Below are 13593 nucleotides of genomic sequence, written 5' to 3' on the forward strand. Positions count from 1 at the left end.
TTCTTGACAAGGTTTTATCTAGAAATTTTCTCCCTTTTTGGCTCAAAGGGGTTGTCAAGGGATACAAGTGTGTATGGATAATTTTGAAATGGAAACGCCTTTCGTCATTTCAATCCATATAATCACCGCGAATGATCCCTACGTCCCAAGATTAAGTTCTTTCGCTCTGTCACACTCGCTCAGCGCTCAAGTGTATCGGGGACGTGTTTGATGATAAGGTTTGTCTCTTTTTATCCGAAGGACCATCCTCTTGAAAAGCTTTCAAAACATACCCTTTTTATAGAACCTCGGGGCATTCTCATCAAAATTCATCGTTTGCAAAAATTTTCATCCAAAGGCGTACTCAAAAGGTGTTTTTGAAACTTGAAAGGGATGTTTCTTTAAAAGGGCCTTATGGCTTTGCAAATTAAAATTTTCGACGTCAAGCGTGGTAGTATCTTTCAATGAGGAAAAGTAAGCTTCATAAGAAAAGGGAACCTCAAACCTGTCTTCTTTGGATATTGATTCATGTTTCCTGCATAAACAACAGGAAACAATTAGTTACATATATTCAAAATTTTAAATCCCGAAGCGACTTTCTCCTGTCTTCTTCATGTGTCGATTCCTATTTCCCGCATAAATAAAAGGAACCAATCAGTTAAAGATATTCAAAATTTTGAATCGGGAATGACTCCCTTGTTTGATCCATTGTTCTTCAGGATTCTCCATGACTCCAAGTCCACCCGTAAAATACAAACATTTGCAAATGCATGTATGCAGATGTCACGCAGATGCAAAGCTTTATGTGACTCAGATTCGCTCATTAATCTTTTCAAAGTTCGTCTTTATTTCAGGGATAGTATTTCTTGACATCGTCTGCATTTACCGGATTTGACAATTCTTCTCCATCATATTTACAAGGATGAGAGCTCCCCCAAATAAAACTTTTTGAATCACGTAGGGGCCTTCATAATTCGACATAAACTTGCCTCCCGGGTGTTGAGCATTTGGGAGCATCTTCTTCACAACTAGCATCCCCGCTTTAAAATTCCGGGGCTTGACTTTTTTATTAAAAGCTCTGGCCACCTTCTTTTGATAGCTTTAACCATGGCAAATGGCCTTTAGTCGCCTTCCATCAATCAAATTTAGCTGCTCGTGTCTTTACCGGTACCACTCATCTTTTGAGAGTTCGACTTGAGACAAGACTCTTAAAGAGGGGATTTCCACTTCTATCGGTAGGACCGCTTCCATACCATATACCAAAGAGTAGGGAGTTGCCCTAGTTGAAGTACGGATCGAAGTTCGATAAGCCATGAGAGCATAAGGCAATCTTTCGTGCCGGTCTTGATATTTCTCAGCGGTCTTGGCTAATATCTTCTTGATGTTCTTATTTACCGCTTCCACAGCTCCATTCATTTGTGGGCGGTAAGGTGAAGAATTAAGGTGCCGTATCTTAAATTGATCCAATAGGTGATCAACTACCTTGTTATTCCGATTGGAGCCATTGTCTATAATGATGGCTCTTGGAACTCCGTACATTGATATGATATCTCGCTTGATGAATTTAGCCACGTTGTTTGCAGTGACATTAGCAGATGAGCTGGCTTCAATCCATTTGGTGAAGTAATCAATAGCCACCAGAATACAACGATGTCCGTTGGAGGCCTTTGGGTTAATAGGGCCAATCATATCAATTCCCCACATAGAAAACGGCCAAGGTTCTGACATTTGATGTAATTCGTTTGGCGGCGCATTTATCTTGTCGCCGTATACCCGGCACCGATGACAAGATCCGACATGTTGATTGCAATCGGACTCGATAGTCATCCAAGAATATCCAAGTCTCATGATCTTCTTGGCGAGGAGGTGACCATTCATATGCGGCCCGCATTCTCCTTCATGGATCTCTTTCATAATGAGATTTGCTTCTTTGGCGTTTACGCACCTCGGCAAGACCGAATCAAAGGACCTCTTGTATAGGATCCGTCCACTAAGAAAGAATTTAGAAGCCATCTTGCTAATATACTTCTTATCTTCCGGTCGACTATTTTGTGGGAACTCGCCCTTCGGCAGGTAATTCTTGATGTCATGATACCATGGCTCTTCATCGTGTTCTTCTTCAATGACCATGTAGTATGCAGGTTGATCAAGGATGTCAATCCTTAACGGCTCTATATCAAGGCCATCTTGTACTTGTAACATGGTTGATAATGTGGCCAAAGCATCAGCAAAATGATTTTGAGTCCTTGGTAGATACTCGAAAGTGATTTCCTCAAAATGTTGGATCAGCTCTTTGAAGAATTTATGATAAGGAATAAGCTTGGGATCCTTTGTCTTCCACTCTCCTTGAGTTTGTAAGATGATAAGCATGGAATCCCCGTATACCAGTAGTTTTTTTACTTTCAATGAAAGCTTCATATTCAGAAATGTTGTTGGTACATGGGAATACTAACTTGGCTGAAACGGGATAATGTTGATCCTCAGGGGATATTAAGACTACCCCAGTACCTAATCCAGCGAGATTCACTACACCATCAAAGTACATCGTCCATTTGTCTTCGGATATGTTCAGAATTTGACCTCCCTCATTTTGCCCTGGGGTGTCCTTAGGAGGATTTTCAGCTAGCATATCAGCAATTGCTCTTCCCTTGACAGACTTTTGAGGAGAGGTTCTGATGTCGAATTTCGAAAGCAAGACTTGCCATTTTGCCATCTTTCCTAATAAAGCTGGTTTTCGCAGAAGGTACTTGATGGGGTCGTTTTCAGTGACCAATTGGATATAATAATGCAAGGTATACTACCTCAATCTATGGAGGACCCAAACCAATGCTACACAAGTCCTTTCCACCGATGAGTACTTGGCTTGGGAGGTTGTGAACTTTTTGCTCGGATAATATATGGCTCACTCCTTTCGATCCTTGGGGTTAGTTTGAGGAAGTAAAGCTCTCAATGATTCATTATGAATTGTCAGATATAAAGTCAAAGGAATATTAGGGATAGGAGGTACTAGTACTGGGGGTTGTACCAAGTATTCCTTTATCTTCTCAAAAGCTTGTTGACATTCGGAGTCCCATTTCACTTTTGCACCTTTCTTCGGGAGCTTGAAAAAGGGTTTCGCTATTTCTGACAGCTGTGATATGAATCTGGATATATAATTCAATCTTCCAAGTAAACCCTTTACTTCCTTAACAGTAGATGGAGTCCCTATTTCCCATATAGCTTTGATCTTGGAGGGGTCAATCTCGATACCACGACCGCTTACGATAAATCCAAGCAGTTTTCCAGATCTAGCACCAAATACACATTTCGCGAGGTTTAGCTTGAGTTTATACCTTCTCAATCGATCAAATAATTTTCTCAGCACTTGAATGTGGTCTTCTCTAGGTTTGGATTTGGTGATCATATCATCCACATAGACCTCCACCTCCTTATGTATCATATCATGAAAGAGGGTCACGATAGCCCTTTGATATGTTGCCCCTGCATTTTTCAATCCGAAGGGCATGACTTTATAGCGGAAGATCTCCCAATGAGTGACGAATGAGGTTTTGATCTTATCTTCCTCTTTTAGCATGATCTGATTATATCGTGAGAACCCATCCATGAAGGAGAATAATTCAAAACCCGCGGTGCTATCAACGGGCACGTCAATGTGCAGTAGAGGGAAATCATCTTTTGGACTGGCTTTGTTTAAGTCCCAATAGTCGGCACATATCCGAATTCTCCCGTCCTTTTTCTTAACCGGTACAATATTGGCGACCCAATCAGCATATGGGACAGCCTCGATAATCTAACCTTAAGGAGCTTCATCACCTCCTCATTGATCTTATCTGCCGGTTTAGGGTTCATTCTTCCGGATGGTTGGTTAACCGGTTTGCACGCGGGATCTGTAGGCAACGCATGTTCTACAATGTCTTGGTCAAGCCCCGGCATGTCAGCATATGACCAGGCGAAAATATCTTGATATTCTTTGAGCAACGCTGTCATTCTCACGACGTCATTTGCGGATAGGTGTCCCCCTATTTTCACTTCTTTGATGCAAGTAGAGTCACCCAAGTTAATAGTGATGAGTTCTTTAGAGATAGGAGGCTTAGATTCTTCAAAACAATCTCATTCTCTCTTGATATCACTCACATCAGCCTCTTCTATATCGATCTCATATATATAGTCATCGAGCCGATCTGAGTCACATATTAACCTGTTATGCATGGGTGGGATGACATGCCCGAAATGCACCATGAAAGGTTAGTATGTCCAAAGGATAAAATTATAGAATGCATGATCTTATTTTGATGTAAAAAAATTTTTGAATTCACTTTTCGAAAGAATGAGGAAAGAGAACTAGTCATTAATCTTCCGGACATCCTTGTTCTCAAAAGGCCATTCTAAAACCCAAGATCATATGGCGGATCGGGCCTCAAGTTTCGTGGTAGAATTGTCATCATCGGACCAATCCGTTATTCCACATGTTTGTAATAAAACTTGAGATGATTTTTATTAATAGATGCGACTAATGGTAATACAATACTGCACTTCTTGAATCACAGCATGAGACCCAAAGGGTGCTAAAATAGCGATAAGCTTTTAGAAACAAATGCAGTAATCAAAATGCATTCGAAAGGTAAAGTTCAGAAAGAGCCTTTTACTCAGGGGTGGGGAAGTCGTCATCCAGCTACTCGATGATAACGTTCACCCGATTGTCCGGAAATGGGTTGAACAGGTCCAGTTTTGTATCTTCAGAGATATCTTCATCTTCCAACCACTTTCCTCCTTTGGAGAACACTTCGAATAAGGAATTTTGGAACATCTTCCCTCCGGCTTTCCACGCATCAATGCCGATAAAGCGACTACCTCGGTGTCCACGGTGTCCTTGGTCTCCATAATACTTGTTTCGACCTCGCCTTCGACCCGTGTTACGCCCTATTGTCTCTTTATAGCCCGGACCTACCTTATGGTCATTAGACCTCAGATTCAAAGGGTTACGAATCCTTGACCGTACTTCCCCAATCCGGCACCCGGAATAAAACCATTTGAGAGTAGCACTCTTCTTGCCATAGTTGCAGGTTTTGATAGCTTCGGAGTAGCTATTTTTGCATCTGACGATACATGCATGACGTATACGATGTCAAAAATATGATAACTCGGATCTTTCTCTTTTGAGGGTTCAATGTATGGAACCATCCTTTTTAACAAAGCGCGATGCCCTATCTCGCCATGGATGGTGATCAGGTGGCCTCTGACCACAAATTTTACCTTCTGATGCGAGGAGGAAGGTACCGCCCCAAACACGTGAATCCACGGTCTTCCAAGAAGCAAGTTGAAGGCGCTAGGAATATCCAACACTTGAAACGGTACGAAGAAGATTACCGGTCCAATGGAAATGTCCGGTTCAATCTCTACCACCACATTCTTGGAGACTCCATCAAATGACCGGATGGTAGCTTTAGATGTCCCGACGAAATCTTCGTTTATCCCTAAGCTTCTCAAAGTGCTCAAAGGACAGAGATTAAAGGCCGAGCCATTGTCAATTAGGACGTGAGGCACCTCCTTTCTGTGGCACTTTACGGCGATATAGAAAGCTCTATTGTGCACACGTCCTTCCCTTGGGAAATCTTCATCCGAAAAGGAGATCTAATCTTTCAAAAGGATGGCACCTACGAAGTCTCCAAGTTGAACTTCGTTAATGGTCTTCGGGACGTGAACTTCATCTAGTACCTTCAAAAGGGCGTTCTTGTGCTTTTGAGAATTCTTGAAGAGGTCTAATAAGGAGATCTGTGCTGGCATTTTTCGAAGTTGGTCTACAACTTCGTATTCGCTAGTTCTCACGATAGATTGCAGCTTCTCAACTTCTTCACAGCTTGGAGTTTTCTTCTCGGATTCTGCCTCCCTCGGAGGATAACATCTTCTAGACCTCATTATGGTGTTAATCTCATCTGTTCCATAATCCCAATGTACCGCCATTGGGACATACTTCTCCACAGGTGGCAATTTGATCTTTACTAGCTTTACTTCCTCCCGAGGTGATTTCAACGTTGACGGTTTTTCCAAGGCGGACGCTTCCCAATTATCCACCTTATTCAAATAGATCACGAAGCGGATCGGGGAATCTACCATCCCGATCATCTCATCCTCATGGACATCATCGGGATTATGTTCAGGACACAGCCTTGCCACTAGCATGGCATTCTCTTCATCAAAACGCCTTTGCCTTTCCCTCCCGACCCTTAGGATAATTCCCTCAATTCTCATACCGATTTCCACTAGATGTTGGAAGGAAGAATATGTGTATGCATACATGCGGTCAAAATACTCCGCCGGAAGCCACTTGAGCACGAACTCCAGTATCTCCTTTTCTGACAGTGGCGGTTGCACCATCACAGCATGCTTCTTCCATCTCCTAGCAAAAAGTTCGAAGCTCTCGTCCTCACCTTTCTTGATATTTAACAAATTGGCCTTGGTAAAATACCCTCTGATTCCAGTTTCAAAATGCTGTATGAAGTGCTCTGAGAGCTCTTCCCAGCTCGGGACCCAATCTAAGTCGATCGATTGAAACCATGCCGGTGCAAGGCCCGTCAAGCTATGTCCGAAATTCCGGATTAGCGTTTCGTCATCTTCATGATGGCCAACCATTTGACGGAGATAATATGAGATATGTGCTAGAGGACACCCAAGACCGTCATACTTGATGCGGAAAGTTACTCTTGGGTTCACGCCTTGAGGCGGAACATTTCTAGCTTGGGTGATTGGCGTAATCAACTCTTTCAACTCATCCATCTTCATTAACACGTCACCACTTTGCTCTTGCAGCAGAGCAATCCTTCAATTTTGTACCTCCATAGCCCGCCGTATCTCCGTAATCCGCATATTCTCTTCTGTTACCGTGGTATTATTCTTGATCACCGATTGTGACAACTCAGCCACCATGTTCGTCAAATGACGTATATGGGTTTCCAAATTGGAAAGCCGCATATCAACCTCCCGATTTCCTCGTTCATCCCGAGGAACTTCTTGATTCTTAGCTTCATCAATTGCCCCCACGAATTCTTCGCTTTCGGGATTATCCATGCCACCCCAACCATCAGGAACTATATCTCCGTAATCGACGAAAAAGCTTGGCGGTGCCAAATACGGGACTTTGAAGTTATAACCGCCACTATCTTCTCCGAGATTATCAACTATCTCGCCTTTTTCAAGGGCTTTCTACATGAACCTCCTATCACCTCGGTGGGCTTTCTCCGCACGGACTTCATACTCGCCTAGCTCTTCCACCTCTACATCATTTTGAACATTCATCAAGTACCCCGAAGGGACTCTCCATGTTTTCCCTCTTGTAGCCCTCATCATGAATTCTTCTATAGCCATGTTTATGGTCACGTAGGTTCCCTTGAAAGTAGCATCTTCCATTCTCCCAATAACACCTAGATAAATTAATCTCTCCAAGCATGCCTCCTTTTGCTCCCGGGAAATAATCTCTCCTTCGGGGTATTATGCAGCCAGTGTCAGGATATCTCGCATTTTGTGTACATCCATTATGAATTCTAGAACTTCGTCATCTTCACCCTCAAATATCGCGTTCACCTCGCGATGTTCGGGTATAGGGTTTTGCTGCACATTTGGTTCAATCTTATCGAACTCCAAGACAATACCATCAATCGGGGCATGTACTTTATACTTGAGAGCGAGACAGTTGTCCACATTGTGCCCCCTTTCTCCCATATGGTACACACATGTCTGAGTCTCATCAAATTCAGGGAACCTTGGAGGATTAGCTCTAATCGGCTCCTTCGCGACCAATCGGTTTTCCAGCAGCATGGGTAGTAATTTGGACAACAATCGAGGTAGTGGGGTAAAGAAAGGTTGGTTCCTTCTTCTAGGTTCCGGCGGTTTAGAGGCGGTCCAAGAAGAAGCTCCTTGGGTAGGGGTAGAAGGCGAAAACTTTTTGGGTTTAGGCGGGTTAGGGACAAAGGCCACTTCTCCAGCTTGCTCCCTATCTTTTCTCGAAGTGTATTGGCGCCCGAAAGGTGTTTCGGGTATCTTCTTCTCTCGTAACGCCCATTCATGGCGTTCCACTACTTTAATCAAGTGCGTAAACGTCCGACACCCGGACGTGTTTAACTTGTCGAAGTACTCAAAGGGCAATGCCTTGAGGAAGAGGTCTATCGGTTCTTCTTCGGGGACGGACGATTTTACCCGCACGGCCAATGCTCTCCATCTTTGGGCGTAGGCGCGAACGGCCTCATTCTTTCCTTTTATAGTCCTTAGGAGATCCTCCCTAGTAAGGGTCGTCAAAGTATTAAACTTGTATTGCCGAAAGAACTCATCGCCCAGCTTGTCCCAATCGGCGAGCCTCTCTGGCTCTAGCTCAATGAACCATGCCAAGGCCGCCTCGGATAGGCTTTCTTGGAAAGTGTTGACCAAGAGTGGGATGTTGTCCGAGAATTGAGACATGCGGCGTAGATAATACTTCGGATGTGCCTTGGGATACCCGGTCCCATTATACTTCCTCATAAAGTCGGGCTCCTTATAATCAGCGAGAACCTCAATCTTTTCAAATGGCGCGACCTTGTCAAATCTTGAGAGTTCATATCCTTGGCTAGCCAAACATTTTTCGATCTTGGCGAGCCTTTTGATTTCTTCCTCCATTTTTAGGACTTGTTTTTATTTCTTTTCCGGGTCAATTACAACTGGAGGGTCCTTAGGTGGTCGCTCCGGATTCAAAGTGGGATTCGCGACGGGAGCCGAATTAGCATTTGTACCATCCGACGAGCCCGAAGGGGCTTGGGAGTTTGGATCAGTGGGATACCTCCCCTGACTAGCGATCAGCATTGCCTTCATCTCTGCCATCATTGTGGCTATCAGATTCATCCGGTTCTCGAGGTTAGCCACACGAGGTGCGAGTTCTTCTTGCTCCATTCTTAATTGGCGCGTTTTGCTACGAGTCCTCTTGTTTATCAATCACCTGTTTTTCATAACATCAAATCAGTATCAAGAGTATTAAAAAATTTGAGAGGATCGATCCGTGGTAATTGTATTTTCTATATGTATGCATGAAATGCTCATAAAAGGAATAATATGCATTTATTACGGACCAAATTGTTCAAAAGTGTTTAAAAGATAACAAGGATGTAAAATCTAAATGGGGAACAAATCTATCCAAGTCGAGGACGCTTCCATTCTTCCTACTCCTCTAATCCATCGAAATCCCAATGGTACGGGGCTTCTCCTTCTTGAGACATCCACTGCTCCGGATCTTCAAGAATGTACGGCTCCACTCCCGGGACATACGGTACAATGTACTCGGGCTCATAAGATTCCACTTCCTCAATGCGGGGAGATACGCACTCGGGTACATATGGCTCAACCAACGATCTGCGATACTCCTTGAACTTCTGAATGTACTCCTTGGAAGTCCTATGGATGTTCATCTCATCATCTATATGTCGCGACCCTCCTCCGTAAATTATTAACCAGCGAAGGTTAACGAGCCGATCCCTCTTCACAATTTTTTTATTATATGAGACCCCGGTTGTCGGCGAGGTGTCTTTTAGGATCGCGGGTCCTCCCAAGACCCATTACTCGAATCGCGATGTCGGGTAAAATTTATAAAATATCGAAATTGACCTTGTGTGGTCGGGTGGCATGTGCGAGGTGTACATGCAATTTGGAGTCGCCACCGATCGATTTATTGGAAGGTACGATCGGAAAACCTTACCGAACGGTCGGGAGAAACCGTTCGGTTCCGCGAAAACCGTAGATTATTGGGTCCGGGGACTTGGTTACGCCGAAATTTTAATCGACGCCCTTTCGGTTACCGATGTCGAGTGTTTTTCTAACCTAGGAATTCATGCAGATGGATTTTCGGGTGAGGTAGGTTCTAACAGTTCTAGGTATACATGCAGATGGGAATTTTCTATCCTAACAATCACATTCGGAAAAATCAAAAGCGCAATCAAGACAAACAAAATCAATCAAATCAATCAATCAAGGTTTGACATGTCTAAAATGGCCCTATCAGCCTACACAAAGATCAAATTTGGGTTTCGGGGTGATTTGGCGAAAATTTGGGCGGAAGGCCCGGAAGGGTAAAATGGTCATTTTTGGGGTTCGGGACCCGAAAATCACAAAATTTTGATTTGGCCAATTGAATGTGGCCATTTCCCATTTTTTGTGATTTTCTTGAATTTTTCTAATTTTTCTAATTTTTTGAATTTTTATGAATTTTCTAAGCATTTTTACAATTTTTGGAAATTTTTATCTATTTTTTATTTTTTTATTAATAAACCGGACCGGGTCAACCGGTCAACGGCCGGGTCAGCCCGGTCCGACCGCCTCGGACTCACCCGCGAACCGCCGGACACAAAAACGACGTCGCTCGTATTTTTGTATTATTTTTTGTGATTTTCTAAACTATTTTCCCGATATTCAGAAATATAAGAAATAAATGGACGGCCGAGATCAATCTGTGAATCAATCTCAGCCGTCGGCCCTATACTAAACAAAACGACGCCGTATCTCTTTGAAATGAACGGACGGTCACGAACAACCCTAGACTCGATCCGGACCGTTCATTGATCTATGACTAAAACGACACCGTATGGACTAAACCTATGGACGGCCATGATTAGATCCTATGGCTCAATCCGAGCCGTTTATCCCTTTCTTAGTTGAAACGACAACGTATTTGTCTTAGGCACAAAACAGCACTGTACCTATAAAACCTTTGAACGGCCACGATTTATTCTGGGTGAGATCTAGGCCGTCGACTCGCCCGGCTATAAAACGACGCCACATCGCCCGGTTGAACGAACGGTTGAGATCTGACCTTGATCTAATCTAGGCCGTTTGTTGCACCTAAGCCTAAAACGACACCGCATAGCTTACACGAAACACTGCCGTTTTGATTTTTTTTATTTTCTAGCCTATATACTGAATATACAACAACGATCCAACGGCCGAGAATCAAATTCACGGATTTATCTCGGCCATTGGATCGGATCTGAATCGGCCCGCTCGCGCCAACGGCCGAGCCGACTCCGATCCGAGCCGGCCCTATCACATGGCGACACCTAGGCTCGTTTGACTCGTTGACTGCCACATCGACTTCATCTTCTTCGCTGCGACAACTCTAAACGGACGGCCGAGAACGCTCCGGCGAGATCTAACGGCGAGATCTCGCCGGAATGACGCGAGACCAACACCGGACGACTCGCTCGGACTTCTAGATCAACATATCCAAAGATTAAGTGATTGCATCCACGGAATCAACATATATCAAGCTCACGCAGTATTGAGATCGCATGGTTCAATCAAGCAAAAAAAAAAACATTACAGTTCAATTCCTTCACACAGAAGCTCGAAGATGAGTTGAGGAAACTTACCTCGAGTCCCGATCGGACTCGCGAAGGCTGGAGAGGTCTGGCCGGCGTTCGGCCAGACCGCGATGATTGGAGGTTTCGACTCGGGATATTCGAGCAGGATTGATGCAAAAACCAGATACGAGCATGGTTAGTGATGTTCAAAGAATAAAACGCCTACACTAATTTCACTAATTATGCTCGGAATAGGATGATGCCATGATCGCACAGAGAGATTGTCGCGAAGTGGACTCACTAGTTTTGGAAGTTTCTGGCCAAGTGAGCTGGCTCGATCGACTCTAGGAGGTGCGGGTGAGCTTTCCGCGGCGGTTCGGTGGCCCGATTTGGCCTGAATCGGCGGCGGCGAAGTCGCACAACTTCGGTCGAAGCTCCGGCGAGAACGCCGTTTGGGAGCCTCTCTCTCTAGATTTCTTTCTCTCTCTCTCTATTCTGTTGTGTCGTGAACCGAATGAGCCCCCCCTCATTCTAGAATTCTCTCCAAGCTTTTATACTCGGGTTTCAAAAATGCGCACGCACGGGCCAAGCTTCGCCGACTAAGATTCACGTGCGGTCACGTGGTTTCTGGTCACCGGACGGTGACGGAATCGGTTAAGATTCCGTCAACGTCCGTTTGGCACTCGGGCGAGCACAAATGAGCACGAATTGTTCACAAACTTGAAAATGTTGACTTTCGGACATCGGCGCCTTTGACTGGCGATTTTGCCGTGCTCCGGCGGCCGTTGGTCATGCCGCCGATAGGAACCAATGCTCCTCAACCCGAAGAACTAAAGCCCTCTATCAATTGGATTAATTAGAGTCGAATTGGCTCTCAATTTGGTGATCAAAATTCAACTTTGAATATGCAAATGGCTTGTGCTCGCGGGGAAGATAAAGTATCGCTCGGGACCAGTTCGACCGGTCCGACCGGCGGTCGACCGGCCGAACAGGGTTCGACAAGAAATTTTGTGCAATTTTCGAAATTAATCACAATTTCTTGGGAAATTTTGCAATTAAACTTCAAAATTGGATTCAGGGGCCTGAATTCTATCTAGAAATGTGTTTTTGCCCAAAATTTCCCATCAATTTATACAAAAGCCCCAAAATTTTCAATTTGCCCAAATTGGGGAAATGTTCAATTGAGCGTCAATTTGATAAAATTGGACTACGAGACCTATGCCAATAGATTCAGAATGTGTTAAAACCCTAGGGGTGATCCAATTGTGTATAGAAAGTTCTTCAATTGAAAGTAATTTCAAAAATTGCAAAGTTGAGGGACTTAATTGCAAAATTTTTAAGAATTTCTGTGTAATTCGTGCAATTCGCGCAATTGAGGGTGCAATTAATCAAATTGAAGTTCAAAGGGACTGCAATTGAATGTCTAGACTTAAGATGTGCAAAAATTGCAAATAAAAAGACTCAATTGGTATTTTTTTTACGCAAATTCAACCCTAGGCGTTGTGAAGAAACTCCTAAAATTGAACTCAATTTTCAATTTTTCTTGAGGTCAATATTAAAAGGGGATTAAAATAAAAACATTGGACATTTTTGTGTATTTTTGTGACCTCCAAAGGTATTTTTCATGAATTTTGAAGTATTTTCCTATTTTCCAAAAATATTAAAAAAATGTGAAAAATATGAAAAATTATTTTTGTGTTCCAAATTGGTTCCTTAGGCTTGGCCAGGGCTTCCAATGTTGATTTTTTAATTTTTGATTTTTTTGTGGATTTTTAGTGAATTTTGGAAAATAAAACTAAAGAAAATTTGATTAAAAAATCAGGTGTCAACAGCTGCCCCTCTTTGAAAGTAATCTCGGTTAGAGGTTGCTTTCAAAGACAAGGTGACACCTGGATCCTTAATCGACTCTGCTGGGGAAAAATCTAAAAAACTAGTCTTGACATCCAATTGCCTTTCCTTCGCAGTTTAAAGCTTTGACTCCGTGGGGAATTATTTCCAATTTATGCTCATTTCATGTGAAAGAGAGATGAGAAGAGAGAGAGAGACTTACCCGTAGCTCACCTGTCTATGGTTTGAGATTTGTCGATCCGAGGTTGAAAGATTCGGTGTATGGAATTACCTTCGAATGAATGGTGTGACGAGATTTGCAATGGTCGGCGTCCGTCTAGTGTCGAGCAGCGGTTTGAAGATTTGGAAGGAAGGTTCACCCTTGTAACAAAGGGGTTTCACCTATTCAAAATGGGTTTGACTATCCACTGGGGATTCATCATTTAAAAAGGGGCAGATCGGCTTTCATCTAGGAAGC

This window comes from Rhodamnia argentea, chromosome 2 (assembly GCF_020921035.1).
Source record: "Rhodamnia argentea isolate NSW1041297 chromosome 2, ASM2092103v1, whole genome shotgun sequence".
In the NCBI taxonomy this organism is placed as follows: Eukaryota; Viridiplantae; Streptophyta; class Magnoliopsida; order Myrtales; family Myrtaceae; genus Rhodamnia; species Rhodamnia argentea.